Source organism: Leptosomus discolor, unplaced genomic scaffold (genome assembly GCF_034619465.1).
Source record: "Leptosomus discolor isolate bLepDis1 unplaced genomic scaffold, bLepDis1.hap2 HAP2_SCAFFOLD_43, whole genome shotgun sequence".
Lineage (NCBI taxonomy): Eukaryota > Metazoa > Chordata > Aves > Leptosomiformes > Leptosomidae > Leptosomus > Leptosomus discolor.
This window is the reverse complement of record NW_028237934.1, coordinates 213,669-220,291: the sequence shown is the minus strand read 5'-3', so window position 1 is coordinate 220,291 and position 6,623 is coordinate 213,669.

The window sequence follows — 6,623 nt, the reverse complement described above, 5'->3', positions numbered from 1 at the left end:
CCTGAAGAACTAAAAACTTAAGCCCATACACGACTCACAAATGAGACCGTGGGTTCTGCTGCTTCTCTCCTACAAATAAGTAACTCTCCTTGACAATTATGCATTAGAAAAATGCAGGGCTCCAATTATTGTTTCTAACTAAAAACATTTGTAGCGTATTTCTAGGAAAAAAGGATTAAGGGTGGAACTCCTGGAGGCAGCCAGACATACACTGATTTTATAGGAATTGTGATCATTCTATACTTTTGAAAAACCACGTTCTCGATGTTATGGAGCCACACCAGGCAGATCATCTCCTGACAAACTTCCTTGCACCCAACGGAAGGATTGCCCCTTGAAATTTTAATCATGTCTCAACTATTAAGAAACTGTCTTAAAACAAAAAGATAGATCTAATACATGATTTCCCACAACAACAGCAAGCTAACAAAAATATTTAAATGTGACATTTTGGACACATTCATCCTGTTATTGTGGCTGCTACTGGTCAATAGCCAGGGATCAAGGTCTCTGTTAACACAGACAACTCCAGAACATAATCCTCACATGAATACACTACCTCTAGTGCTAGCAGTACCCTGGTTTGAGGAGCTGAAACAGCAGAATTCCTCTGCAGAGCTTCAGTGTGTGCAGTATTTCAGGACACATAACTGGTAGAAAATCCCCTGCCCTTCTTTAGTTACTCATCGCAGCATCCACAGGCAGATCACAAAATACTCTGAAACAGTAAACTACTTTCAGCTCCAGAACAGCTCAAACCTCCATTAGTGCTAACAAAGAACTCAGTCATTTGAGGACAACAGACTGAGTCGACCTCCCGAAGAAAAAACCCGAACCAAAACACCCCCCAGCCCTCCTCAGCTCAGCAAATAAATCGCATCAGGCTTTCCCCTCTGCTTCCCCCTGCCCCACAATTCTAAGTGACTTTCTAGTCTAAAGGCACTCACAAATAGCCACACCGTGCCTTTGTCCAAACAAGCCCAATGAAATCAGACGGCTTCAGAAAGCAACATTTACGCCGTGTGACGGCTGCTGCATCAAACCCTCGCACTAGGAAACTCCTGTTCACTATTGCACACCACGAAACATCTAGGATTATTAACGAAACATAAAAGAAAAATAATGCAAGCTACTGGATTTGAAAACTCAGCCATCCACCTTCGAGGCAGGTGCAGATTCAACTGTATGACCAAGCTTCCAGTTTCAACTGATGGCTGCTGCAAAGCAGCTGTAAAAACGGCCAAAGTTTTGTACTACTCAGTTTGAAGCATTACTTGTGCTTCTCCTGACCCTTCTACACCAAATTATCTATCTTCAGATAATAAAAGCATTACGCTGCAATCTTAGTCGCCAAGGTTTCTCCTAAACCAACTTCTTACTAAAGGGTCTTTGGCCAACGCCACTCTGATCTACTGTTACTTTTCCATCACCATTTTATCTCCACAATTTTATTGTCAAATGTATAAGCTTCGGCCTCTCGCCGTCAATGTTCTGCTATCAAAATACCAAGTCCCTGGTCATGAGGGTACTACAAGTAAAAAAATGGAACCGCTCAACCTTTAGAAACTACAGAATTCAAACATTCAGTGAAATTAAATGGTTTACTACGAGACAGATGACTATTGACAGAAACCAGATTATTAATAAAATTAAAATATCGCATTGCTAGTGGTTTCCACAAGAGAATGACATTCTGAAAAAGCCAAAGACTATCTTGGAAAGAATCAGATGTTGCTAAGGTTTTCTTTCAACAACTCAAGCTCCCACAAAACAAGTAAGGTATTTATGGAAGCAACTGAAGAACATGACAAACAAACAGGCTACAGAAAGCCCCCTGAGCCTAAAGAAGAGATGATCAGTTGAAGAAGTGACCTGTTTCTCACTGTGTTTGTGTTTTGTTCTGTTTTTTAAATCTGCCACATAGGCACCTAGATTAGGCAGCTCCACCAAGCTTTCTCTGCCAGCAAAAGTATTTTCTTGTGCACGCATCACCCTGCAGTCAGGCTTCAAGTCTGGCTGGTTTTAGTTTATTTCTGCTGATACACGGGCAAGATGAACACTAGATATTTGGAATCCATTTTATTTACATTTTCACGTCCCTTAACCTAAAAATAATCACCCAAATTTTCAGGAAAGCAGGCAACACAAAACGTGCTCACAAACTGCACAGTGCTCACGAGAACACTGTAGCTCTCCACTATGTTCAACACCTCTTGGACACTTCTCAGCCAGGGGGACTTTGTTCTCCTTCTCTCCCACTGCACAGAGCAATCAACCTCACCTAACACTTCACCTACTTCCAGCCACAAGTCTGGAGATAAGAAATTCCAGGGGATGAGTCAGCCCCGTGAACCAAAGCAAGCGAAACCAAAAGGGAGCAGCCTTGGATCACTGGTCCCTGTTGTTGCAACTCCCACGTCAGCATTTTCTGCAGCCCTGGCTCTCAGCACTCTCTTCCTCCAGCCACCCCCACCCTCCCCCCCACCTCACCTCACATGCTCTGCATCTCCCTTTCCGCTCCCAGCCTTCCTTTCAACACATCCTCCCCTCCTCCTGTTTGTCCACTCGGGCAATCCCTCCTACAAAATCCCACTTCAAAACGACGACTAACAATATTGCCATGCCATCTGTTTTCGTAACATATCACTCTTCCTACACCTTTTAACTCCTCCTTTTATAGAGAACAGAATTCTTTTGGAGTGAGGACTATCCACCATTACACTGTCTAAAACAACTGGTTTCTGTTCTTAAGTCTTTCATCTTTAATATAGCCGTGGTTAAAAACGACTATGTATTTCCTTGATTAGGTTTCCAACTGCTGGCATAAGAACACAAGCTCACCAAAACCTGACATGCTGGCACAACCTCTAAATGCTTAGCAGAGCTTTAGTCTGTTCTTCCCACCTATCCTATGGTGGGCGGTTTTGTTGGTGGGTTTTGGGGGTGTTTCAGGCATCAGACTCAAACCAGAAATCTAGACTGTAAAGGTACTAAATCCATCTCTGCATGGGCATTGCAGGTTCACAAACATACATGTGAATGCACAAATTCCTTAAGAACCATCCATTAAAAAAGAACATAATAAAGAATGACCTGAATTACCATGGCAAGTTAAATTACTTTATGCACAACATATGCCACTCTTCTGAAGTAAAGAAAACATGGGACAATTTAAAACTGTATTTCTGGTACAGAACACCTTCTTAGTCAAATGACGACTTCTATTCAGTTATTTTAGATCATTCCTGTGTTTTCTGTTCAGGTAACACATACCATCAAAAATCAGAAAATACAGACCCAGGATTTATCACTTTTACTTTAGTCATACCATACCCAAGATATCTACATAAAAGTTTTCTAAAAGCTACAAAACAAGCCTTGCTGTAATCAGAAATGAAATGCAGCGCGTACACGTTCACCCCAGAGGACGGCATGTTAAAAAAAGGAAGAGGTAACAACAAAACACACCCTGGAGAGCTCTAAACCAGATTTGGCTGTTATGCAGCGGAGAGAGAAACGAAACTGAAGTGAGGAGAAGCAGCCTTGTGGTAATGCAACACAGAGGCCAGTCACTAGTGGTGCTCCAGAGGTCAACACTGAGGCCAATATTGCTGAACACCTTCATTAACGGCCTGGACAGCGAACAGGTGTACCCTCAGCAGGTCTGCAGATGATAACATTTGGAGGAGTGCCTTACACACCAGAGGGTTGTGCTGACATTCAGCAGGACCTCGGCAGGCCGGAGAAACGGGCAGAGAGGAATCTCCTGAAGCCCTACAAGGGGAAATGCAAAGTCCTCACGCGGGGAGGAATAACCCCGTCCCTCACTGCGGGCTGGAGGCAGACTGTCTGGAAAGCAGCTCTGCAGAACAGGACCCGGGGTCCTGGGTGAAGCAGCCAGCAACGCGCCTCGGCCACAAAGGCGGCCAACAGTGTCCCGGGCTGCATTAGGAAGAGCACCAGCAGGTCGAGGGACGTGACCCTTTCCCTCTGCTCAGCACTGGTGAGACACATCTGGAGTGCTGGGCCCAGGTCTAGGCTCCCCAGTACAAGGCAAACACGGACATACTGGAGCCCGATGAAGGGCTTGGAGCATCGGACATACAAGGGAAGGCTGTGTGAGCCAGGATTTTGTAGCCTCAAGAAGGACGGGGGGTGGCGGGAAAGAATCTTATCGATGCGTATAAAAACCTGATGGGAAGCAGTAAAAAAGAGTGGGTCTGACTCACCCAAGTGGTGCCCAGTGAAGGGACAAGAGGCAACAGGCACAACTGGAAACACAAGAAACTTAAAAAGGAAGTTTGGGGTGGGTTTGGTTTCTTTCTTTCCCCCTGCTCCTTGCTGTTTGTTTTGTTTTTCTATGAGGGTGGTCAAACACTGGAACTTACCCAGACAGGTTGTGGTGTTTCCATCCCTGGAGCTGGTCTAGGTGACCCTGATGGAAGCAGGGCGCTTGGACTAACTAAACGATCTCTAGAGGTCCCTTCCAACCTGAACATTAATCTGAGGGTAAAAAAACCCACTTCTGTGGTAGGAAACAGAGGAACAGATAACACTTGCAGCAGAACTGGGTTGGTTTTCCTGCTGCTATTTACACCTAACAGGAAAGATGATTAAGCCTCAGTACTACAAAGCTAATTCAAACAGCTCAAAAATCCAAATATTTGATACCAAGTATTTATAAAACCAGCTTCATTTTACCTCAATGTAAGAAACTGCCTGTAATCTCTCTCAGTTTCCTACAGACAGCACACCAGGTTTCACTGCTTACAAATGTGAATGCCACAAAACCGTTTGCTTAACAGTCAACAGATAAAACCACACAAGAACATGAAGGAAGATTCACCTGTGATGAAAGTCTTTTGTAACATTTTAGCTAGGTTAAATATACAGCTTTTTAAAAGGAAATACAAAAGCTGCTGTATCGAGAACTCCAGAAAACAACCTCCTCCACTGGATGACAAATATAATAGGGGTGGCAGCAATAAAAACGTGTTCATTACTGATCTGAAGGCAGGACCCGCAGAAGTGAGGCCCCAATCAGTTTCCAGTTCCCACTGCTTAACCAGAACTGTGCTACACAGAAACCCACCTCGGCAGTTTCAAACACAAAAGGAAAGACTCATTGTACATCTCATCATACACAACTCAGAAAACTTGTATTGCAAACCTCCCCTGAGGAGCAATGCCAAGCATTATGGATTAGCTGCAACATCCCACAGCCCTTTCAACATTCCCACTGGGTACCGCGTACTGATATTGCACCTGAAACAGGACATACAGCCTTGCTGTAGCACACACTGGTTTAGGCAGCAAACAGCACAGAGGCACAACTGGGATGGAAATAAGCAGAGTCTGCTCCTACTTTCTCTGCAAGTTTCAGGAAAAGAACCTGTCACTGAGGAACAAACCCAAGCTGACATGGGCTCTGGAGTTAATCTCTTTCTTTTCTTCTGCTTTTCAAATCTAAATCAGTTTTCACTAACAGTGCCAAAACCTGCCAGTAACTTTTACAGCTGCAGGGTCATCAACTTCAAGACAGCTACTTGGCAACCTTTCCACACCATTTGGATGCGACTGCATTCACCCGGACACACAAACAGGCTGTACAGAGAGAGACAACCTAAGACAGACAACTGTTTTCAGGCCAGCATGTTATTTTGAGGAGGTTCACTTTACACACTGAAAAAGAAGATGTTTCAACAAGCCAAAGAGCACCCTTAAGAAGTATGTGACAGAACTGGAAGTTGTAGCTGAGAGAGGTAAGCCGTTAGCCTACTTCCAGGGGCACTGATCATAAACATCAGTCCCAAGTTATATGTTAGACCCAGTATAGATGCAGATACTTTATGAAACACTTTGAAGCCTCCAGCTGATGGAGTTGTAAGCATGCAGTGTCAGCTATACGTGTATTTGTTTGATCGAATTACAAAAGCACGAATATATTCAGTGACTTGATCAAGAGGTGATCTACAGTAGCAAACCGAAGAACGGTTATGAAAGCAATATCTGCATTCTAGAACATCGATTTTGTCACAGTATTTTAAGATTTATTCAAGAAACAGAACTAAAGCAAGCTGTATATACGGTACCATAGATGGGTACTAAATTTGCTACTGAATGAGTTTCATGCCAGCAGAGCTGAATCTCGCAGTCTATTCAGGCAGCCTCTCATTGCTCAAACAACTCAGCAGGCAATCTATACAAAGTATGGAACAAACGCCTCAGAAAAGGAGAAGGTTCTCCAAAAAACACCCCCACGACACACCAGACAACACATCCTTTTAAGAACCAGGGAAGGTAGAGGCTAATGACCTCCCATCTCATCACTGACAAAATTCCAACACTGAAAACAATCTCAGAATAACTACACGGTCTCCAATTCCTCAGTCCTACTTCAGCCCTATTCACAGCTCACAGAAGCTATAAACCTCTGGAGAAAAAAGAGAAACAAAAGGACAGGAGGCTATTTGCCAAAGAGCTCTTCAGAAGCACGAGAAGCCTGCCCGTGCGAGGCGCAGAAATGGTGTGCTGGAAGCGGAGCTACACTGTACGATGCCGACAATCTGCGAGGCCACGCTGCAGCCCGCAGAATAACCCCCTGTCCGGAGCTGGACGCTGGG